The sequence below is a fragment of the Dendrobates tinctorius genome, unplaced genomic scaffold (assembly GCF_039654945.1).
Source record: "Dendrobates tinctorius isolate UK_male_01 unplaced genomic scaffold, ASM3965494v1 ptg000020l, whole genome shotgun sequence".
Lineage (NCBI taxonomy): Eukaryota > Metazoa > Chordata > Amphibia > Anura > Dendrobatidae > Dendrobates > Dendrobates tinctorius.
Window position 1 is genome coordinate 26,694,984 of NW_027361688.1, and position 26,064 is coordinate 26,721,047.

Genomic DNA, 26,064 nt, shown 5'->3' on the forward strand with positions numbered 1-26,064 from the left:
CCAGGCTTAGATGAGGATGACATATTTTTTTTTTATTAATTTTAACAGTATTTGTGGGTCCTGACTACTGGGGACAATCATACATTGTGGTGGCCTACTGGGGTCAATAACTCAGTGTGGGTAGAGCTACTGAGCGCTACTGGGTGCCCATCTACTGGGAGGCTGCTCTAGGCCATCATACAGTGTAGGGGGGCTACTAGGAGGCCATCATACAGAGTGGTGGGCTACTGAGGGACACAAACTGGGGGCTATCAGACAGTATGGGAAGGCTACTTGGGGCCATAACACAGTGTGTGGGCTACTGTGAGTCCATTATACAGTGTGGAGGGATGTTGAGGGGCCAGCATACTGTCTGGGTGGCTACTGGGGGCCATCATGCAGTGTGGGTAAGGCTAGTGGGAGATATTATACAATGTACGGGGTCTGCTGGGTGCCATCATGCAGTGTGGGGGGATACTGAGGACCATCATATATCGTGGGGTGTTATGCACCATAGTGAGCCTTCTGGGAGCCATATACAGTGTGTGTCTGCAGGGGGCTTTCATATAGTGTGTTTGTGGAATACTAGAGGGCCATCACATAAAGTGGGGGTCTATTGAGGGCCATCATACAGTATTAGGGATCTGCAACATGCGCGAGCTACCTGGGGCCATCATACAGTGTGGGGACTACTAGGGGCCATCAGGCAGTGTAGGGGGCTACTGGGGGCTCTCATGTATCATGAGGGGACTACTGAGGGCCATCATAGAGTATGCGGCAACTAGGGGTTGTCATACAGAGTGGGGGCTGCAGGAGGCCATCATGCAGTGTCAGGTCTACTGGGAGCAATAAACAGTGTGGAGCTACTAGGGTCTATCATACAATGTGGAACTACTGTGGGTCACATCCTGTTGTGTATAGGAAGCTGTGGAGGACATTATTAAATGCTAAGTGGACACTTAAGAAGCATTATTGTTATAGGGGCATGAATGGTATTGTGAATATCAAATGAGCACATTGGAGACATTATTTCTTTCTATGGGGAAAAATGTGGGCACTGTCTTCTAGGGTATTTGCACAGGGCATTAATATTTTTTAGAGCACGATTTCACCACTTAAAGGGCACAAAGAAGGAAGTTTACTTTGTACCTTGCTGGAAATGTGAGAAGTCAAATATGTATTTGTTGTAAACTGTAGACAAGTTGTGGCTGGAAGAAGTTATGGCATTCTGGGCCAGATGGAAAAAATGGGAAAAGTGAACACCACCAGCTGTTAATCACTATCTATAATTGTACTGTAATCTTGTAAGGGGCTAACAGTAGCCATCCTAAGCCCCCAAGCATGCCCTGGGTTGGAGTGCAAGTGTCATGATATGTGACTGGCCCTGCGTGGCACGACCCGACGATCGGTCGGTCACCAAACAACTGGACAAACAAGGGGACACCGGGGACACAATTACAATGGTGGGCCCTGCAATAGGGAACAGGGAAATGGACACCTCCTGTACTCTCCTGAGGAAGTGCCCTGAACTCTTCTGACATCCCTATACAGCATTTTTCAAACTGTCGCTGAGCAGGATACCTTAGCCCTCAGTTGCTCTGCACCTATCCCTCAGTAGGGAATTGGCAAGTGCGGACACTGGTCCCACCGCTGCACTAATAAAACACCAAGGGAAAATAACAGACAAGGTAAAACAAACAACACTTAGCTTTCTGCTGCAATGCACCGAACAGCAGAGGTAGGCACCAGATCACAGCATTCAGCTGAAGCACCACTGCACCTAAACAGCTCCCGACTCCCGCCCGGTTGGTCTCCAAAGAGAAAATGTATCACCAACAGTTAGCTGCAGTACCTGGTGACCTTTAAAAGGAAGGGGGAGTGGTCACCACCTGCATAGCAAACAGACCAGCCATGCAATTACACCAGCGGCCACCAGGGGGAAAAACTGATATTAAGCTCCAATGGCCTGAAAGGAAAAAAGGTTTAATATGCAAAGCAAAATCTGCCATAGATCCAAAAATGAATTGTGACAGCAAGAAGTGTATATATCTATATTTCATTGCTACATAATATCGTTAGGACGTGTATTTTATACTGTGTTTAATGGGTGTACCTTATGTTGCTGTATATATGTATTTGTAAGATATTGGACAGATGTATATTATGTTCATATGTAAATATGCAACTAATGTGTTAACTAGGGACAGTGCAGTTTACAAATTGGCCACTAGACGGGACACAGAGTTCTGTAGGACAAACCACCATGTAAATAGTTAACTATAGGAGGGGTCAGTTTGGTTAGAGGAAGGGAGCTTCCTGATTAGTCTCAGAAGGGTGAGGGTGCCCTTAAAGCTCAGGTGGGCAAAGGCCCGAGCAGCAGTAAATACCCCGTAACGTTACATATAAGTGAGAGCTCAGGCATCCAGAACGTGGGATATTACATAGGCACCGCCGCAGGAGCTGCAGAGAGAGAGAGAAAGGCTACAGAGAAGGACACGGCAGGATAGACGGGCAGGTCACTCACCATGTGGCAGATCTTTGTGTGGGCTGATGCCCTCCGACCCGGTGCGAACTGGAGGCTTAGGGGACCCCCAAAACAGGCAAGGCTGCACAGGAAGGACACCGGAAAAACGTACAGCACTGTATGATCCGATCTCGAGCCATGTGACAGGGAGATCAGAAAAGGGAAAGCTGAAGTGATGTATAATGTGGAAACTGCTGTGAATGCTGTCAGGATGTCCTGAGAATTCCTGAAAGTAAAGTTTATTGTTTCAAGTTACAAGCGGACTGTGTCTCTTTTATTGTACAAAGGGCCAAAGGTGACCTTAAAGGGCAAAGGAAGAACCCTGACGGCGCAAACAATGCAGAGGCAAGTAAGCTGAAAGTGAAATGGGATTTCTAAGTAGAGGGAGGCCAGGGGACGCAAATCCTGTTAAGCTCAGCCACGACTACTGCCCTGGCTGACCCCTACAATCTCTTACCACTACATGACTGCAATATCAATGTTAGTGGCACCATAATAACACCCCGGCAGCAGGCGCGCTGTCTGGGTATTATATTTGACACCAATCTCTCCTTAACATCCCATATACAATCTCTTGCTCGCTCTTGCAGCTTACACCTAAAGAACATCTCTGCCCTTTTCTCACCATGGAAACTACAAAAACCCTTACTGTCGCCTTGACCCATTCCCGCCTAGACTACTGCAATGCTCTATTATTATTATTTATTTATATAGCACCATTTATTCCATGGTGCTGTACATGAGAAGGGGGGTTACATACAAAGTTATAGATATCGTTAACAGTAAACAAATTTACAATGACAGACTGGTGCAGAGGGGAGAGGACCATGTCCTTGCGGACTTACATTCTATGGGATAGAGGGGAAGAGTCTGAAGGTCGGGGGTGAAGCAGCTCTGGTGGTGATGATGCGGCAGCTCGGGCGGTGATGAGGTGGCAGAATGGTTATGCAGCAGCTCTGGTGGTGATGAGGCGGCAGCTCGGGCGATGGTGAGGCAGGAGAATGGTTATTGCAGGCTGTAGGCTTTCCTAAAAGATAGGTTTTCAGGTTCCGTTTAAAGGATCCGAGGGTTGTGGATAATCAGATGTGTTGAGGCATGGAATTCCAGAGGATGGGGGATATTCGGGAGAAATCTTGGAGGCAGTTGTGTGAGGAATGAATAATTGTCGAGGAGAGTAGGAGGTCTTGGTAGGATCGAAGATTACGCGAGGGAAGATATTGGGAGATTAGTTCAGACATGTAGGGAGGGGTCAGGTTATGGATGGCTTTGAAGGTCAGTGTTAGTAGTTTGAACTGTATTCGTTGGGGAACTGGGAGCCATTGGAATGATTTTCTTAGGGGAGAGACAGGGGAGTAGCGAGGAGAGAGGTGGATTAGTCAGGCAGCAGAGTTGAGGACAGACAGGAGTGGTGCAAGAGAGTTAGCAGGGAGGCCACAGAGGAGAGTGTCGCAGTAGTCAAGGAGAGAGATGATGGGGGCATGTACAAGAGTTTTAGAAGATTGAGGGCTGAGGAAGGGATGGATTCTGGAAATATTTTTGAGTTGGAGGCGACAGGAGTTGGCAAGAGTTTGGATGTGTGGTGTGGCTCTATTAATTGGTCTCCCCATTACTCGACTTTCCCCTCTCCAGTCCTTACTTAATGCAGCAGCCAGAGTCATCCATCTGGCTAATCGGTACTTGGACACGTCAGCTCTTCACCAATTGTTACATTGGCTGCCCATTCATTATAGAATCCAATTCAAAGTACTTGTTCTCACCCACAAAGCTCTCCACAGTGCGGCACCCCCCTACATCTCCTCCCTCATTTCTGTCTATCGGCCTAACCGACTGCTGCGCTCTGCAAATGACTTTCGACTAACCTTCGCATTAATCCATTCCGCCCACTCCCAAGTCCAAGACCTCTCCTGTGCTGCACCAATCCTCTGGAATGCTCTACCCCACAAAATTAGGACTATCCACAATTTGCATAGTTTTAGGCGCTCTCTCAAAACACATTTGTTCAAAGCGACCTATCACATTCACTAATCAAAGTCATTTTATGTGGAAGTGTGCATTCACCAGCTCCATCTATCCCTCAAGAATGCTGTAAATACACCATTGTACTGTACATACACACCTGTGCTTTGTATCTCCCCCACCTCATTGTAGATTGTAAGCTCTCACGAGCAGGGTTATCTAATTTTGCTTTAATTACTGTATTGTTAACATTGTTACTTATGACTTGTGTTTTGAAGCTGTTAAACTGTAAAGCGCTGCGGAATATGTTGGCACTATATAAATAAAGATTATTATTGTTATTATTAGTCTTTGTATAGTAATTTTCAGTAACAGCATTATCATCTTCTGAGGTTCCATTGTTCCTACAGTTAGGGTATGTGCACACCTAGCGGATTCCGCAGCAGATCTGCAGGCATTGTACAGTACAATGCAAATCAATGGGATTTAAAAAAACGCAGTGCACATGCTGCGGATTTTTCCGCGTGGATTTGCTGCGGTTTTAAATCTGCAGCATGTCAATTCTTTCTGCGGATTCCGCAGCATTTTTCACCTGTTCCATTGTCCAGGTGTCAAACCACAGGGGAAAACCGCAGGCAAATCCGCAGGCAAACCGCAGGTCACTTTACCTGCGGTTTTACCTGTAAATCCGTGCTGAAAAATCCGCAGATGATTCCGCACTGTGTGCACTCACCCTTAGGGTGTAATCTCTGAGCTTAATGTGTAGCTATGTCTCTGCTGTATGGGCATCATACTACATGCGTGGAAGACGGTGGAAACATTATTCATTTTGTGGGGGGCACTGTGAGGGCATAATACTGTGCTTGGGTAGTTATTCGGGCATTGTGTTGTGTGTTGGGGCAATGTAGGGTCATCATGCTTTGTGGAGAGGCACTGTGGGACATCTTACTGTGTTGAGGGTCACTGTGGACGTCATGTGTGGGCACCGTGAGTACCATGAAAGAAGTATCACACTGTGTGGGAACACAAGTGGGTTTCACTAGCAGCAATATTTCTTTGTGGGCACAAAAAAAAAAGGTGTACTTCCTTCCTAATTTTTAAAGTTTGGAGGTATTTTTTTTTTTTTATATCCTACCACCTAAACATCAGCTTTTGTTTTGCCTTCATTCTCCTCTAAATATCAACACCTCTACAATCCCAACCCAGATCTGACATTTCATAGTGATTTACTATCATCAGGGACTGGGCAACTTTTTGTGCTGCACTTGTTCGTTAAACGAGCGTCTGGGCCTGTCCTGAAGTACTGTTATTCGAAAGAAATATTAAATCGGACTGTAGGGTATCCCTGGCCTACTTATCATACTGAGCCTAGCTGTTGGTTGCCATTCCAATTACTGTCAAACATCATCTGGCACTTCATGATGTTGCTGTTACAGATGATAAATGAGCAACCTGCACAGATTAAACATGAAAAAATATAAAAAAAAAATACTATCCATGAATAATCCTGTCAGTCTGATAATGAATCCAATGCCAGATATTATCAATTATAAGAATTTAAAAGTTGGGATTATGGGTGCCAAGACTTCCCCAACGGTGTTGGCTCCTGGGATATTAATGTCATTGTCTATTTAATTAATAGCTGTTGTGTTTGAAGCAAATCTTTTGGTTTATAGACATGTGTTAGAAATTGCAGATTTTCTTAGAATTTTGCATTTTTGCAATTCCTTCTAGAAATGCATAAAATCGGAAACAAATGGCTACCATTCCTTTTGTAAATAAGGGCATGCACATGTTCTGTCCAACGATATATAGATTAATACTGTGTATGACACACATATTCATATTCAGAGATTAAAACATCTAAAAAGCTACAATGAAGATACGACAGAAAACTGGTGTATAAAAATCACACATCTTTGTGAAACGTTTAGTTGCATACAACTTTACCCTCTCTCTTCATATGTAGTAAAATGTGCTCACAGTAGATACTCTGACCTATTACTGGAGTTACCATGGGGTGCTAAGGTAAGAAGAGGCTGCTCACACTGCTGTCCACCCTGTCTATGTGACCTAATACAGGAGATACATGGGGTACTGAGGTAAGAAGAGGCTGCTCACACTGCTGTCCACCCTGTATATCTGATCTAATACTGGAGATGTCAGGGGTGCTGAGGTGAAAAGAGACTGCTCACACTGCAGTCCACCCTGTCTATCTGATCTAATACTAGAGATGCTAGGAGTGATTAGGTAACAAGAGGCTGCTCACACTGCTGTCCACTCTGTCTACCTGATCTAATACTGGAGATACCATGAGCGCTGAGGTAACAAGAGGCTGCTCACTCTTCTGTCCACCCTTTCTATCTAATCTAATGCTGGAGCTACCATGGGTACTGAGGTAAGAAGAGGCTGCTCACACTGTTGTCCACTCTATCTGATTTAATACTGGATATACTAGGGGACCTGAGGTAAGAAGAGGCTGCTCACACTGCTGTCAAACCTGTCTATCTGATCTAATACTAGAGATACCATGGGTATCAAGGTAAGATGAGGCTGCTTCCACTGATGTTATATATTTTTGTATGCCTAGCAGCCAATGACAAGGCAATCTTAGATCTGCTGGGAACCTACCTGTCAAATGATAATTCCTCTCTTAGGCTGAAGCCTGAATTTTTGGGTAGGTAGGATCCTGCTGCAGTTAAAGCCACCACAGGCTGGTGGGCAGAGTGCTCGGTCAGAGGGCCGATATACAAATAGCAAAAAATTGATTGGCAATACCAAACCAGAAAACTGTTGTGTACAGGTTTGAACTAGGAGTAGCCACCTCCATATACAAAAAATAAAGTTGCACTCTTTTGTGCTAAAGCATGCTAATATGTAATATATGAAATATGAATAGCATTACTGCTCTAGATAATAAGTAGTTGAATACTTAGTACATAATTTTGCCAATTCATGCATGCCCAGCAGCCAACAGCAAGGCGGACTCAAATCTGCTGGGAACCTAAGTGTCTGGTTTGAATACCTCTTTTAGGCTGAAGCCTGAATTTCTGCGTAGGTAGGACCCTGCTGCATTTAAATGTAAATACTGGAGATATCAGGTGTGTTAAGGTAAGAAGAGGTGGATAACACTGCTGTCCACCCTGTGTATCTGATTTGGTACTGGAGAAATGTGGGTGCTGAGATAAAAAGAGGCTGCTTACACTGCTGTCAATCCTGCCCATCTGATCTAATACTAGAGATACCAGGGGCACAGAGGTAAGAAGATGCTAATTTAAAGCGGCCAGGGTGGTAGTCACGGCAACGAGCTGTAGTGTTCCCACACCCTGGCATCCCACAATTGAAACATAATGTCTTTCCTGCTGCATGTGCAGCGTGCGCAGCAAAACACACACATTCACTGCCAGAGTCCTCTCAGTTGCGGTCACTCCAGTTCCACATCCCTGAACTTTACAAACCACTTCAGAGTCAATGCATTTTTCCAACAGTTTAACTTTACTGAGCAGTACAGTATCCATCACACATGCAGCACAATCTATACAGCGTGACATTTCCTCAGCTTTCCCTGTTTCTCTTGCAGTCTCTTTCTCCTTCTGGCAATCCCTGCCTTGTTTCAGGACAATTTCTGTCCAACTCCTGGATAGTCCCTGTCCCGCTTCTGGACAATCCCTCTCCTGTTCATGCTCCAGGCCCACCAGCTTTACAATTTCCTGGTCCAGCTTCAATAGGAAAAGGTGCCAGGTTTGCCATCTCAGGGTCACCTGCCCCGGTCATAGATCCTGGATCCTCTTTGGATTGGTCTCTGTTATAGTGTAAGCAGGTGCTGAGATGCAGTATGCAGGGATTGCAGAGCAATGCCGTATAAGAACATTATTTAATTTAACAGTAAAGATAAATTTAATCTCCTCGCAGGGAGCTAATCAACAGTAAACAAGAATTAAAGGAATAGTAAGAATTGATGCAACAGTCTGAGGTTTAAACAACACTTATCGTGATTCCGGCTGATATACAGTCTGATGGGGGTTGTAGTACCAACAACGGCTGGTTTAGAGTCCTCAGATTGGATTCTCTGTCAACGGTCCAACTTCTGGCAGCAGCGGGTGGTCTCCGGTTTTACCCGCTGAGCCCCTAGTCCATAAGCCTGAGCAAACAAAGAGAGTGAAGCTGCAGGAGCCCCTGTAAAAAGGGAGGGCTTATGTGCCCTGGTTGGCAGAGGGAACTGCACCTCGGTGTCCTGTAGCCAGTCCACACTTCTCCGTACGAGCGCTGCCTGACATTTATCCGGGCGCCTAGTGCTTTCCTCAGTCACAGCCCCGCTGAAGCATGTGGGTAAGCCTGGTCGTGGCACATCTCAGCTCTGGTGCACTGGATGCGGAGCACACTGCTCACCCTGCTGCGCTCTCCCTGACAGGGGGATACTCTCTGCCACTTCACACGCTTTTTCGTTACCGCCTGGCTTAGGCACACCCCCTCTCCCCAGGTCATGTGGCCTGCCAGTCCCCTATTTCTTCCCCCAGGCAGCATGGGATGCAGCCTCGACAGTTCTGGACCTGGCCTGCTGCAGGTACCTACAGCCTGGTCTTCCTTACACTATCTGGTGATCGCCCACATGTTCCTTAGCCTGGGGCCCCTTCCTGCCATAGCAGTTTTATCCTCTCGGCTGGCAGACTGTCCTTTCTCACTGTTCACTGCTGCATCCTGACTGCACTGAGCCCTAACCAGGAAGTGCCCTGCTATATCCCACTGCTCTGTGTTGCACTGCTCTGTAGTCCCTCCCAACAGAAAAATCCTTATGCTAACTAAACCTATGCTAATAATCCTATTCCCTATCTCCAAAATGCCACACTAATCTAACCCCACCATTTTCCTATACTAACCTCTATACTAGCCCTATTTTTACACATATTAAATATATCACAAAAATACAGTACATAAACAATACAGCACATTACACTAACATTAGCAAATGATAGGGTGCTGCACATAAGACAGATGTACAGTATCCACTGGGGGAAAGATACCTGATGGACACTGTCACCTCCTTACACTCACACTGTTGTTGACCCTGTCTATGTGATCTAATACTAGAGATAGCAGGGGCACTAAGGGTACCGTTACACGTAGCGATGCACCAGCGATCCCGACCAGCGATATGATGCGGTCAGGATCGCTGGTGCATCGCTAGGTGGTCGCTAGTGAGCTGCCACAAAGGCAGATCTCACCAGCGACATCGCTGGGGACGGGGATCGCTACTTACCTGTCAGACGCGGCGATCCTGCGTCCTCCCGCCCGGCTCCACGCGTCGCTCGTCGGCGCCACAGGAAGCCCAGCAGGAAGTGGCCGACGAGAAATGGTCCAGCAGCTTCTCGCGCGATCAGCGATAACAAGCGGGGGAGCCGGTCGGAGGTAAGTATCACATGCAGCGATATCGCTAGGAATATCGCTGCAACGTCACAAAATCGGTGACTTTACAGCGATATTGCTAGCGATATCTCAGTGTGTAACAGGGGCTTAAGGCAAGAAGAAGGCTGCTCACATTGCTGTTGACCCTGTCTATCTGATCTGATACTGGAGATACCAGGAATGCTGAGTAGAGATGAGTGAATCTTTTGAAGTTCGAATTTGTCAAATTATCTTATCAAATTCAGCTTACAAAAAGAGCTTACACTCTACAAAAGCGAGAGAAAGGACCTTACTGAGCATTAGAGCTTATACTCTACAGGAGAGAGAGTACCCCACTGACCATAAGAGCTTACACTCTACAAGAGGGTAAAAAAGAAAGAGTACCCTACTGATCATAAGAGATTACACTTTGCAGGAGCAAGAAACTTAACTAGTGACTATGGAGATGGAAAACGACTTTGCTGTACAAACTGGGCTCCACTGGGAATGGCTGGTTTCTGATTACCTTTATACTGACTACCACTGTACAAGGTATGATAATCTGTACGATATAATAGCTCCAGGAATTATGGGGAAGCCTGTTTGGCTATGCAAAATGACATTTCCCTGATCTCTGATATTTCAGCAATGTGTGAAATAGTTTTATTTAATACTCAAGGAATCAGGGGTGCTGAGGTAGGAAGAGGCTGCTCACACTGCTAAATACCCTGTCTATCTGATCTTATACTGGATGTACTAGGAGTCCTGTGCAAAAAGAGGCTGCTCAGACTGATGTCCACCCTGTCTATCTGATCTAATACTGGAAATACTAGAGGTGTTAAGGTAATAAGAGGCTGCCCACACTTCTTTCTTCCCTGTCTGATCTAATACTAGAGATACTAGGAGTGCTGAAGTACGAGGAAATTGTTCACACTACTGTCCACTCTGTATTTCTGATCTAATAGTGGAGCTGTCAGTATTCCTGAGGAAAGAAGAGGCTCTTCACAGTGCTCTCGAAACTATCTAATCTAATGCTGGATTTATGCTTACTCTCCAGTATCCAGATAGACAGGGTGTACAGCAGTGTGAGCCGGCTCTTCTTACCTCAGCACTCCTAGTATCCCCAATATTATATCAAATAGACTAGGTGGACAGCAGTGTGAGCAGCCTCTTCTTACCTCAGAACCCCTGATATCTCCTGTATTAGATCAGAGAAATCAGATAGACAGGGTGGACATCATTGTGAATAGACTCTTCTTATCTCAGCACTACTGGTATCTCCAGTATTAGATCAGATAGACATGGAGGTCAGCAGTGTGAGCAGCCTCTTCTTACCTCAGCACTCCTGGTGTCTCCACTATTAGATCAGATAGACAGGGTGGACAGCAGTGTGAGCAGCTTCTTCTTACCTCAGTACTGCTCCTGGTGTCTCCACTATTAGATAAGATAGACAGGGTGGACAGCAGTGCGAGCAGCCTCTTCTTACTTCAGCACTCCTGGTACTTCCAGTATTATATCAGATACAAAGGGAGGTCATCAGTGTGAGCAGCCTTTTTCAGACTCAGCATAGCAGTAAAATTGCCGTATCAGATGGATATTTTAAGATCAAGGCCATGGAATTACATGTCTCTGTGCAGCTCAATCTCTTGTAATTTGTGAGTTGTATTTGCTAAATTTTCCAAGAAAAGCTAATACATTTGAAAATCTCTGTTCTGCGATCATTAGAAGTCTAGGAAGTGGTACTTTTAGAGGGATGCTGTGTGAAAGACACAGCAGTGCACTTTGGATTGAATAACCTTTTTCTTACTGAAAGAGAGGGGGAAAAAAAGAATTCAAAGAATTCTATGTAAAGGAGTCATAACCAAAGGACACAAATGCCCCTGATTTGCAGCAATCAGCACACAATGGCCCGTGATTGCTTAATGAGAAGCGAGATGGAAGAAAGCGCGTCACTTGACGATTGCAGCCGAAGCACAAGTTCCCTTGAATAATTCTTCATTCTGTAAGCCGCGTATTGAATCCTAAACATGGCAGCTTTATCCGCTGAATAGATTCTAGGTATTTTTTCTTTCTCCTCCTTTGAAGTCAATATGCATTTCTGAAACGGCTGAATACCTTCTACCTTGTGCGAACAAGCAAGTGATTTGTGCTGATTATGTACATGACTTACAGTTAGGGGGAAACATCTCATGCACTTTTCATTTTTCCTTCCATAGCTGTACATTTTGATAAACCGATATCCCAGCGTGTCGGTGTCAGGTGAGATGATATAAATATTTTATTTGTACATTTTCGTATGAAATGCAACTAATTGGGTGTATCTGTAAATCTACGCTACAGATAATAGATACAGGTGTAGAAGCGTAACCTCACTCTGGATCCATTCATGGAGCAGGTAGTCTTCTTCATCCTCTGATCATAGAGTATTGCTGCCTTATTAGTTTTTGCCATTATATACATTTATCAGCTATTTCCTTGTGTGGTTCCACCATTACTCCTGCTGTCTTGGGGTCATACTTGATTCAGAGCTTTTATTCACCCCCCACATTCGATCACTGGCTCGCTCTTTTTATCTGGACCTCAAAAACATTTCTAGAATTCAACCTACAAAATTCAACCCACAGAATTCAACCCATTCAACCCAATTCAACCCACATTTCTTACTTTCGACTCTGCAAAAACTCTTACTGTTTCTCTTATTCATTCTCGTCTGGACTATTGTAAATCTCTTCTAATCGGTCTCCCTCTTAACAAACTCTCTCCCCTCCAATCCGTCCTGAATGCTGCAGCCAGGATAATATTCCTCGCCAATCGTTACACCAATGCCTCAACCTTGTGCCAGCCATTACACTGGCTACCCTTCCACTCCAGAATTCAGTATAAACTTATTACCCTCACCCACAAAGCACTCTATAGCTCAGCACCACCCTACATCTCCTCCCTGGTTGCAGCCTACCACCCTACCCGTGCCCTCCATTCTGGTAATGACCTGAGGTTAGCATCCTCATTAATCAGAACCTCCCACTCCCGTCTCCAAGACTTTTCACGTGCTGCACCCATTCTTTGGAATGCATTACCCAGGCTAATACGACTAATCCCCAATCCTCACCTTTTTAAGCATGCCTTAAAAACGCAATTGTTCAGACTGGACTATCGCCTCAACGCACTAACCTAAATATCCCTGTGTGGCTCATTTCAAAAATTTTTACCATATCCAGGTTCCTCACATCATGTTCTCACATCCCTTTTGCATTTAATAGCCCTCTGTGTCTGTACTGTTACATATTTAGACTGTTAACTGGTTCATGCAGCAACAGGAACACCCGATTCTTACACTAGGGATAATAATCTTTATTTTTTAATAATCTTTATTTTTATATAGCACTAACATATTCCGCAGCGCTTCACAGTTTGCACACATCATCATCACTGTCCCCGATGGGGCTCACAATCTAAATTCCCTATTAGTATGTCTTTAGAATGTGGGAGGAAACCGGAGTGTCCGGAGGAAACCGACGCAAACACGGGGAGAACATACAAACTCCTTGCAGATGTTGTCCTTGGTGGGGTTCGAACCCAGGACCCCAGGGATAGTCCAATCAAGAAAAACAATAAAAGCAATTGTTACCATCCACCTTTCATGTCTCCCTTTTTTCCTTATAGATTGTAAGCTTGCGAGCAGGGCCCTTATTCCTCTTGGTATCTGTTATGATCTATGTGTTTATTGCTATGCTGTAATGTCTATCGTCTGTACAAGTCCCCTCTATAATGTAAAGCGCTGTGGAATATGTTGGCGCTAAAGAAATAAAATTATTATTATTTAATTATTATTATTTAGAGGCTAGGTGACAATGATCCTGAGATCCGGAGTCTCACAGCCATCTTTATGATTGTGCGTATGCATGAGATAGCTGGTACTTGTGAGCATGAGTAACCACTAGAGATGAGCGACTTTGCCCTTTTTCGGGTCGAGTCGGGTTTCATGAAACCCGACTTTCTCAAAAGTCGTGTCGAATGAAATCGGCCGATTATCGTGAAAAGTCGAAGGCCGACTGAAACATGAAACCCAATACAAGTCAATGGGGAGCCAAGGTCGGCAGTGAGTGGAGGACAGGAAATACACATACAGTGCCCATTTTAATGCCAAAAACATAAATTCTTATTACTTAAGCTTGTCAACCTTAATTTACTTTATAATAATAGTTAGGCATTGAAAACTGGGGGTTATTTGGCTAAAATTGTGGGGGGGTAGGGCTGGCTCCTGATTTTCGTGGGCCCTGGGCCAAAGAGTGTCACTGGGCTCCATTAACACATGCCACAATTCATGATCCTCTGATACGGCAGAGAAATAGCGGTATAGTACAATGAAAAATACTTCACTTCTTACATCTCATGACTGATATCCATTTTAAATTCTACAATAGCTCCAAAAACGGACAGTATATTTCTCCATACAGTATTATGGCCACCCCAAAGTGCGCCATACAGAGTAATGAGGCCCATATATTTCTCCATACAGAATCATTGGTCCCATATAATGTTTGAAACAGTATATGATGAGCTCCACATAATGCTACAGTATATGTTGGTCCCCATGGATAAAGCTCCACTGTCTTATGGGCCCAAATAATGCTCCATATATAATGGGCCCCATTTCTAATGCTCCAGTGCATAATGGGCCCTGTAAATGCTGCTCCAGTGCCTGATGTCCACCTTTGGAATGCTCCAGTGTATGGTGGGCCCCATATATCATTCTCCAGAGTATAGTGCTCCCCAAAAATAGCTGTCCCAACATTGAAAACAATTAAATAAGTCTCCTCGCTAGGGAATCCCTGTACTAGTCTGGAATCCTCATCATCCCCATCTTCCATTTCACTGCACTTGGACTGTTTAGGCAGAGGGCGTACAGACGAGATGTCATCGCGCTCTCTGACCAGAATGTCACTGTCAGGAAACGTGGAAGACGTCACGGCGGCGGAGCAGGGAGAGGTAAGTATTTCAACTTTGTAAGTGCTGTGATCCTGAGCAAGCAGGGGGGGCCCACTTGTTGGCGACGGCACTGGCTCAGGGCCTCTCATAGTACGGCGGTGTGACTGACGGCGGGTGGGCCCTCCCACCCTCCCACCAGCAGAGACACTTTTGCGTACTATGAGGGGCCCTGTGCCAGTGCCGTCGCCCATGAGTATGCCCCCCCACCTGCTCAAGGAACCTGCACTTTCATCTGCACCTTCCTCTTTGTCACCGTGTAACGTGGTATAGTATGCGGGAAGGGGAACCTGAGTTTCATCAGGGTCAGATTCTGGCTGTGTAGAGTGCGAGGGGAATGTAATGGTCAGGGTCAATGTACCAGCAGAATCATCTAGCAGTGGCTGGGCATCAGTGCACTTGTGGCGCCCCCAGGAGTACGGTCGCCACAGTGGCATTACCTTCCTCCTAGGGAGTGTGATGTCATGCTTGGAAGCAACGAAGGATCTCTCTAGCAGTTCAACCAACACACAACACAGTTCCCACTCCAGGCCAGCAGGGAGACCTCTGAACCTGACTGCTGAGGAGCTGCCCTCTGTGGTCGGGAGGAGGGAAGTTAGGGCAGTCTGTGAAGGGAAGGGGAAGTGTGTGGACGAGCGAATGGGAGCTGGAGGATGAGCAGAGTTAAGGCTCACTCCTAGCTGGAGCGCATGGTCGGTATTCCGGTCTCCGAGTTTGTAGGGACACTGACGGTTCTGCAGCAGAACCCGGAGGAAGTAGCAGCTGTAAATGCTCTGTTCCCAACTAAAGCTCAAAGGCCCCAGCAGCGACATGTGTGAGCCAGAAGGAAAACGCTATGGCTGCCTGCCATAAGAGAAAGTTCCAAAAGAGAGTCAACAGGGGCAACTTCAGTGAACTCAGTACTGCGAGTACCTCAGATAAGCGCTAGAACGGAGGCCACACTACCTATCTGCAGAGAGAGAATTCCAAATTTGCTTCCAGGCTGACCAACTCCTTCTCCATCTGTACTCTGGGTCCTGGACGGCACTTACCAAGTACAGGTAAAGGAACTGCACGACTGTGTCTGTCATCTTTCTCCTGCGCCTGGCGCACGGCTCTGCTACATCATGCACTGCACACCATCTACCAACTCTTTCATCTGCCCTGCAACTACGGCCCTACCTGTGCAGGGCTTCTACATCTTAGCTGCACCACAACATCTGTCCCAGAGAAGCGACACTGCAGCGCGGGTCAATCTGATCAGAAACCACAGTATCATTCACCTATAAACGTTATTCACCCCTTTGCATGGACGCCCAGGGCCACGGAACGGGTCATCACCACCAACGTGACACATCCCTCTCAGACACCGGCCCGGTACCAATTAACCCCACTGCCCTGGCTGGCCACCCACACGCCATGTCAGATTCATCTTGGACTGGGGAATTCGCGATTTGACTTGATAACCCAGGCATTGTATGTGGGAAAGAGCTACATGGACTAATGTGAAGTGTGGCCTGCTGCATCATTCACTTTTGGTGGGGGTGAAAGACACAAGGAAAGGGGTTCTTCCTGACCAGGAGCCAGCACTTGATGACTCAGTGCTTGCATTTTTTGAAACTTCAGAAGAGGAGGGAATATTAGCTGGAGTCTGTTTCGGCAATGTTAGCCAAAACCAGTTCCTGATGCTCCGGCTTTAAAAGCGGTTAACCTACTCCCAGAAAAGGTAGCCTTCCAGGCGTTCCGGAGCAAGACCATGATGCAGCCTCAACACTTCCTGCCTTAGGTGCTATTGTGCTTTTGCCACTACCAACAGATGCAACACCACCACCACCACCATCGGGACCAGCTGGCAACCCCCACCCCCTTCCATGGCATCTTCCACCATACTTGCTCATTTTTGTGAAAATGTACCCAAAATACCACCAGCTATATGGTACTGTAATACAAGGTAGAAGGTGTATCTACTATTGGTGAGATTTTGAATCTCACTATAGATTTGAGGACACTGAACTATTGTCTCAGGCCCAGTAGAGATTACACCTCAATGTAACAGACTGAAATTGGATAGTGTATGACAAGGTGTAGGGTGTCTATAGGATTGGTGAGAATTTGAATCTCACTATAGATTTGAGGACGCTGAACTATTGTCTCAGGCCCAGTAGAGATTACACCTCAATGTAACAGGCTGAAATTGGATGGTGTATGACAAGGTGTAGGGTGTCTATAGGATTGGTGAGAATTTGAATCTCACTATAGATTTGAGGACGCTGAGCTATTGTCTCAGGTCCAGTAGAGATTACACCTCAATGTAACAGGCTGAAATTGGATGGTGTATGACAAGGTGTAGGGTGTCTATAGTATTGGTGAGAATTTGAATCTCACTATAGATTTGAGGACGCTGAACTATTGTCTCAGGCCCAGTAGAGATTACACCACAATGTAACAGGCTGAAATTGGATTGTGTATGACAAGGTGTAGGGTGTCTATAGGATTGGTGAAAATTTGAATCTCACTATAGATTTGAGGACGCAGAACTATTGTCTCTGGCCCAGTAGAGATTGCACCTCAATGTAACGGGCTGAAATTGGATGGTGAATGACAAGGTGGAGGGTGTCTATAGAATTGGTGAGAATTTGAATCTCACTATAGATTTGAGGACGCTGAACTATTGTCTCAGGCCCAGTAGAGATTACACCTCAATATAACAGGCTGAAATTGGATGGTGTATGACAAGCTGTAGGGTGTCTATAGGAATGGTGAGAATTTGAATCTCACTATAGATTTGAGGACGCTGAACTATTGTCTCAGGCCCAGTAGAGATTACACCTCAATGTTACAGGCTGAAATTGGATGGTGTATGACAAGGTGGAGGGAGTCTATAGGATTGGTGAGAATTTGAATCTCACTATAGATTTGAGGACCCTGAACTATTGTCTCAGGCCCAGTAGAGATTACACCTCAATGTAACAGGCTGAAATTGGATGGTGAATGACAAGGTGGAGGGTGTCTATAGGATTGGTGAGAATTTGGATCTCACTTGAGATTTGAGGACCCTGAACTATTTTCTCAGGCCCAGTAGAGATTACACCTCAATGTAACAGGCTGAAATTGGATGGTGTATGACAAGGTGGAGGGAGTCTATAGGATTGGTGAGAATTTGAATCTCACTATAGATTTGAGGACCCTGAACTATTGTCTCAGGCCCAGTAGAGATTACACCTCAATGTAACAGGCTGAAATTGGATGGTGAATGACAAGGTGGAGGGTGTCTATAGGATTGGTGAGAATTTGGATCTCACTTGAGATTTGAGGACCCTGAACTATTTTCTCAGGCCCAGTAGAGATTACACCTCAATGTAACAGGCTGAAATTGGATGGTGTATGACAAGGTGAAGGGTGTATATAGTATTGGTGAGAATTTGAATCTCACTAGAGATTTGAGGACGCTGAACTATTTTCTCAGGCCCAGTAGAGATTACACCTCAATGTAACAGGCTGAAATTGGATGGTGTATGACAAGGTGGAGGGTGTCTATAGGATTGGTGAGATTTTGGATCTCACTAGAGATTTGAGGATGCTGACAATGATGCTCTCAGCCCAAGTATGGACGCAGGCAGCCTAATAAGCAGGACTGCTGCACTGTGCACACACAAAAGGGTGGAAAAATGAACCCTTGGTAACTGTGCAGAAAAGAGGAAGAAAAGTATTTTTGCTTTTAAAAAAGCAGTTTGCACAGCAGTGTGCAAACAGCAATGCAGCTATCAGGGAGCCTTATAAGGCAGCCTAATAACCAACAGAGCTGATGCACAAAAATATACCCTCCCCTGTCACTGCACACAAAGTGTTGTGTTGTAAGTGGAAATCGCTAACAGCAGAAGCAGTTTTTTTGGTTCTACTTCCCTGCCTAACGCTCTCCCTACAGAATCATCATCAGCAGCTCTCCCTTTGCTAAGATCGGCATAAGTAAGATGGCGGTCGGCGTTCACGCCCTTTTATAGCCCTGTGATGCCACACAAAACAAGCCAATCACTTGCATGCCCTTCTCAAAGATGGTGGTGACCGATGCCTATGTCATCGCGGTGCCCACAGTGTGCGTCCTCCATCATTGGCTGAAAATGGGTGCTGGAAGCATCATTTGAAACGCGACTTTGGCGCTCTGGTTGCTGACCTCGTGGCCGACCTCACGCTATGGTTGGGTTTCGTTTCATGAAACCCGACTTCAGCGAAAGTCGCCGTCTTTTGAATATGACCGACCCGTTTCGCTCAACTCTGTAACTACCTGAAAATCAAAAGAAATACTCATAAACACAAACAGGCTGAAATAACACATTATGTGCATACTAAGTGCTCAACCTGTATGTAACCGTTAATTGAAAAGGACCCCAATAAAGATCCATCGTAACAGTACTATAAAAGAAGGGGGGTGGAAAAAGATCCACTAATATACGACCACAGATCCAGTATAAAAATAGAATATCTTTATTAGACAGGTATGCAGAACAAAACAAAAACAGTGTGGTAATACACATAGATTAACCACGTAGCATGGAAAACATAGCAGACCCCACCCAAGGACTCATAAATTAATATTACAAATCAGATGAAATATAAATATACACTCACTGGCCACTTTATTAGGTACACCATGCTAGTAACGGGTTGGACCCCCTTTTGCCTTCAGAACTGCCTCAATTCTTCGTGGCAGAGATTCAACAAGGTGCTGGAAGCATTCCTCAGAGATTTTGGACCATATTGACATGATGGCATCACACAGTTGGCGCAGATTTGTCGGCTGCACATCCCTGATGCGAATCTCCCGTTCCACCACATCCCAAAGATGCTCTATTGGATTGAGATCTGGTGACTGAGGAGGCCATTTGAGTACAGTGAACTCATTGTCATGTTCAAGAAACCAATCTGAGATGATTCGAGCTTTATGACATGGCGCATTATCCTGCTGAAAGTAGCCATCAGATGTTGGGTACATTGTGGTCATAAAGGGATGGACATGGTCAGCAACAATACTCAGGTAGGCTGTGGCGTTGCAACGATGCTCAATTGGTACCAAGGGGCCCAAAGAGTGCCAAGAAAAAAATTCCCCACACCATGACACCACCACCACCACCAGCCTGAACCGTTGATACAAGGCAGGATGGATCCATGCTTTCATGTTGTTTACGCCAAATTCTGACCCTACCATCCGAATGTCGCAGCAGAAATCGAGACTCATCAGACCAGGCAAAGTTTTTCCAATCTTCTACTGTCCAATTTCGATGAGCTTGTGCAAATTGTAGCCTCAGTTTCCTGTTCTTAGCTGAGAGGAGTGGTACCCAGTGTGGTCTTCTGCTGCTGTAGCCCATCTGCCTCAAAGTTCGACGCACTGTGCGTTCAGAGATGCTCTTCTGCCTACCTTGGTTGTAACGGGTGGCAATTTGAGTCACTGTTGCCTTTCTATCAGCTCAAACCAGTCTGCCCATTCTCCTCTGACCTCTGGCATCAACAAGGCATTTCCGGCCACAGAACTGCCGCTCACTGGATTTTTTTTCTTTTTCGGACCATTCTCTGTAAACCCTAGAGATGGTTGTGCGTGAAAATCCCAGAAGATCAGCAGTTTCTGAAATACTCAGACCAGCCCTTCTGGCACCAACAATCATGCCACGTTCAAAGGCACTCAAATCACCTTTCTTCCCCATACTGATGCTCGGTTTGAACTGCAGGAGATTGTCTTGACCATGTCTACATGCCTAAATGCACTGAGTTGCCGCCATGTGATTGGCTGATTAGAAGTTAAGTCTTAACACACAGTTGGACAGGTGTACCTAATAAAGTGGCCAGTGAGTGTATACATATACAGTACTTATCTAGGCACCAAAATAACTCATACTTATTGTAAACCGCATTGATGGCCGGTCCAATGGGCCCTGCAGGTATATCATGGTATCCCAGTGAGCAATAAATCGCTATATTTTACAGATCAAATGACTGCCATCCAAGGGAGACTATAACAAAAATATATAAGTGCCACCATCATCTTTCTCATACCACAATCGGCAAAAAGTGGACACTGGCTAATGTACCAGTCAAAAATATATATTGCATCACCATATAGCTAGTGCGATGTGTGTAATCATGTCCACCCAAACCGGGCAGCATAACGCCAGGGGTCGATGTGGTGGCATCTTACCAAAGTATGACGGTGGTGTACAGGGGTCCTGGGGGGTCCGCGCGTCTGCCCCGACGCGCGTTTCGGATGCTCGTCCTTCGTCAGGGAGCGTGGAAAACATCAGGGCCGAGGAGTTTAAAAAGGCCGCGGACCGGAAGTCCTGACCGGAAGTGACGCATCCGCAGTCATGACGACCAGGGATGCGAGGCGGCGCCAACGTCAGTCAGTGCGCTCCAGGGCAACAAAGGATGCCATGGAAACACATCAACTAGAGACGCCGGAGGCCGCGTCGCAGCCCCAGACCATGACACGCATGCGTACTGGTCAGGACAAACCAAAATAAACCGATCCATACTCCATTTGAATTAATACAGCATATTACCTATCACAAAACGGCCATAATACTTAGAGTAAGCTACAAAACAATCACCATCTACAACTCAGATGCAAGGTGATATTAGATGGACATAATGGGTACGATTAATACCAATATACAGTATCTAGAACATTATCAATAAGAATATATATACTTAAGAAAATATTGGCCACATGGGCCGCATAAAGCACATCAATATAGATGCCATTGGATAGTAACCCGAGTCACCAATAATTAACAATAATATATCATTAATAGGGATCAAACAGCTGACTATAGGAAATATAATGTAAGTAGACCTCATACAATACATCAATGCACATGTCGAACATTTAAATTACCCATGTCGCCGATATTAATAATAATAGCATCCATTCATATCAAATATACTGTATATCAAATAACATATATCAAAAAATAAATACAGGGGCATACAATATAAAATAGGTAGATTCATAGATCAACCCAATTAAACATTCCATTACATAAGAACAATATAATAAACGTTTAATGGATTATTAGATGGTTATATCACCACACTAAACCATACAGTATGTCCCACAAGTAGCCACAAAATGTGTAATTAGGTTATGCAATTATGACAAAAATACACAACGATAGTGAATTGGATATGACAAATAGGAGTATGGCCCTCGTAGATATCGATGGAAATGTTCCACGGGTATGGCTCCTGATGCAACGCAATATCATGAACTACAGGCCTACAAATAAAAATATGTTAAAAAATAAAACATAAATAGTAGCCAAATAAAAACAAACACGCATAACGTGGGTAACTCGATGCATAAAGTGATACAATCAGTGGGTGATCATAGAAAAGACGCAAAATTTAAACATTCGTTTAATCCATTCGGGTGGACCGTATTAAGGGTCCATATCCATCTAGCCTCACACTGGGCCAAACGTAATGAAAGCCTACCTCCCCGAATATCAATGTTCAAACTGTCGATCCCTTTAACCCTAAAAGACTTACTATCGCACTGGTGGTGTAACTTAAAGTGCCTGGGTATAGTCTTAAGCACCGAGACATCATTCTCACTCGCCGCAGCTTGTATCCCCAGCACGTGCTCTCTGACCCTAACTTTCAACTGCCGTGTGGTCAAACCCACATAGATCAGAGAGCACGGACAGGTGGCATAATATATTACATATCTTGACAGGCAAGTGATTCTCTTTTTGATTTTAAACACCTTAGTACCCGAAGAATCTGTAAATGTATCACCCCGATCGATATTTGTACAAGCCACGCACTGTCCACAGGTAAAGCACCCTGTTCTTGGAGTGCCACAACTCATGAATGTTAATGGTGGATTAATCTCATAATGGCTCCTAATTAAATGTCCCCGTAAGTTCTTAGCCCTACGGTATGCAATTCTGGGTTTTTTAGGTAATATTTTGGCCATTATTGGGTCTGCCAACAGAATAGGCCAGGACCTTTCCAGTATCTTCTTAACCCTATCCGATTGGGAGTGAAAAGTGGTTATAAATCTCAATTGATCTAATTTAGATGGAAAATCATTGGTCTTATATAATAAAGAGTTACGCGTACTATATTTTGCCCGATTGTACGCTCTTTTTACAGATCTATGGCTGTAACCCCTCTCCCAAAATCGCTTTTTTAGGTCCTCGGCCTGTATTTCATAGTCAGCATCTGACGAGCAGATACGTCTTAAACGCAAAAATTGTCCTGTCGGTACTGATCTTATCATATAATCTGGGTGTGAGGAGGAGGCGTGCAACAGTGAGTTCGTGGAAGTCGGTTTTCTGAAGATACTAGTCTGGATCAGATCATGGTCATCTCTCCTCAATTGGACATCCAGGAATTCAATCTTGTCATCATTATGCACAAAGGTAAGCTTAATATTCAGCATGTTATCATTAAGCTGCTGAAAAAATAATCCAAGCAAATGGCTAGAACCCTGCCAGATCAAGAACACGTCATCTATGTACCTCGTCCATAGGAGGACGTGGTCCATAGATGCGTGTAGATCAGACAAGAGGAGGTCCCTCTCCCACAGACCCAGGAACAGATTAGCATAGGAGGGCGCATAGGCCGCCCCCATGGCTGTCCCCTGGGTCTGCAGGAAGAAGGACCCCTTAAAAATAAAAAAATTGTGCGTAAGTGCAAATTCAAGTACCTCCAACACAAAACGTTGTAAACCCATTGACATACTGGAAGTATTAAGAAAAAATTCAACGGCTCTCAGACCATCAGCATGACGTATACTAGTATATAATGACTCGACGTCTGCCGTTACTAGTATAACATCCTTATCTAAAGACAGTCCATCTACTCTTCGCAATAATTGGTTGGTATCTTTCAGGAAGAAACCACTTCTGTAGAGTAGAAGATGTAATGGGTCGATGAGTAGTAAAACATTTACATAGGTCAGCAGTTGTGTTATTTGTGGACAAATTAGACCTATAGCTGAACTTTTTTTCTAGTTTTTTCAATCCTGGACAACTCCTTTAAGAAAAGTAAAGATAGCTGAAAATGTCGATAATATACTGAATGTTTACTCGAAGTGGTTTGAGCAGCCAACACAAATATAATTATTTTCTTGTAAGAACTGCATACTAAGGATTTCTTCTAAATGTAATTTTTCCATCTTCCTTTCTTGTATACTGTGTGAATTTCAGCAAAGTAAAACAATTTATTAGTGTCAAAGGGTAAAAGTAAGAGGACTCCTTGTGGAGCTCTCCGGAGAGGTTATCTCTAAAAAGTAGTAATAGTGTCTGTATAAGGAAAAATCTGGATATATTCTCAGGGGCGATACTTAAAATTCCTTAAAAAGCCCTAATGCATCACCTGTAGTCCCTCCCAATAAGGTGACATATTTGGTATGCTTCCTCACAAGGAATCGAAAGATTCAGTGGGCTCCAGGGCCTTGATTCAACTGAATCCTATTTACAAAAATTCAAATTCTAAAGGATTTTTTGCAAAACCACGGAATGCCAGGCAAACAGTGGAAAAAAAACCCCTCACCACTCACCTGTCCCGCCGAACATCAGACTGGTGTCCACCCCTTTTTTATATCCTCCTTTGTCACGCGCATCATCTTTGGCCTCTTCACACTAAGCCGTGGCTTCCATCACCGAATAGGTCTGTGCCATCACGGAGCCTGTGGACTTTTGGCCAGTGAAGCTATGGCATGGAATGAAGTGGCAGAAGAGGATAAGCATGAGCTCTGAGGTAAATATGTATTATTATTTTTTTTAATATTTATTATGCTGTGGGGCCTCAATTTGCAGAGAATAAGTTCATTGCAAATCAAATTTTCCTGTAAAATCTGAGTAGTTAGCCAAATTCATATCTTTGCAGATTCAATCATCTCTAGTGACAAGGGACTAGATCCATAGTCACAACGGTTTGTCTTCTGTTAGACTTGTGGAATCCAGGACCAGGAGGTACGGGTAGGCAAGGTAGGCCCTTGAATTAAAAAATAACCTTGTTTTTATTTGAAAATCATTAAAAGATCACATCAGGGTAGTCAGTAATTGGTTGACGCGTTTCGGCAAGAGCCTTAGTCTGTTACGACTAAGGCTCTTGCCAAAACCTGTCAACCAGTTACTGACTACCCTGATGTGATCTTTTAATGATTTTCAAATAAAGACAAGGATATTTTTTAATTCAAGGACTAAGCGTAACTTTTTTCATTGGATATATTTATGCACCCAGCCAATGGGTGTCTGTGTTCCTTATTTGCATGGACCAGTCAAGTCAGAGGACTTTCTAGTGAGCAACATATCCTTTACTGACTTTTAGGCAAGGTTGGCCCCGCTTATGGCATTACCTCTTGCCTACACAAGGGTGGCACAATTAAAAAAAATGACATTGCTGAATGCCTGTGGCTGCCAACATTTTCCTCCAGCCGCAGGCATTCAGTGCACTGACAGTTGGAGTGCAGGCACACTGATGGGCAATGTCAGTCACTAATACTGCTGCTCACCCATCTCTGTGTGTTAGCCACAGCTGTCACCCCCTCCCAACATAATCATATTCGTGCCTGTCAGACGCATATACAATTTGTGTGATTGTCGCCCGGCACTGGAGAAAGCAGGCTAATTCCAGCCTGCATTCTGATGAAAACAGCGCACACAAGGGACATTAGGTGGCAAGATAGAAGAGGACACAGTGGCCATGGTGTAATGGGAGCCTGGATTAGGTAAGAATAAGCTTTTTTTTTAAATCTTATATTATTAGCCATTTAGCCACATTATATGAGGGGCTGTGTGGCACATGATATGATGGGCTGTGGGCAACATTATATGAGGGGCTGTGGGGAGCATGATATAAGCGGTTGTAAGGTACATGATACGAGGGGCTGTGGTGACCATACTGGATGGGGGGCTGTGGTGGATATACTGTGGTGTTGTCAGGAACGTTTTATTGTATTTGGCACTAGGGGGACCATCGGTCTTCATATGGGGGTTGTGGTGGTGACCATACTATGTAATGGGGGGCTGTCGTGGATATCATTCTGTGTGTGTAAGGGCACAGTGTGAGATGGGTGACAGTCTGAAGAAGGTAGCATGAATGCGTAGTGTGAAGAGGAAGCACAAAATGGATATGGAAAGAGGTTAGCACAGACGGTGGACAGTATGGAGATATAAGGAGTGTAAGGGAAAACAGTGGACAGGTGACATCTAAGGCTTAGGCCGTGGTTCATAAGGTAGGATGGTGTGGTGGCTATA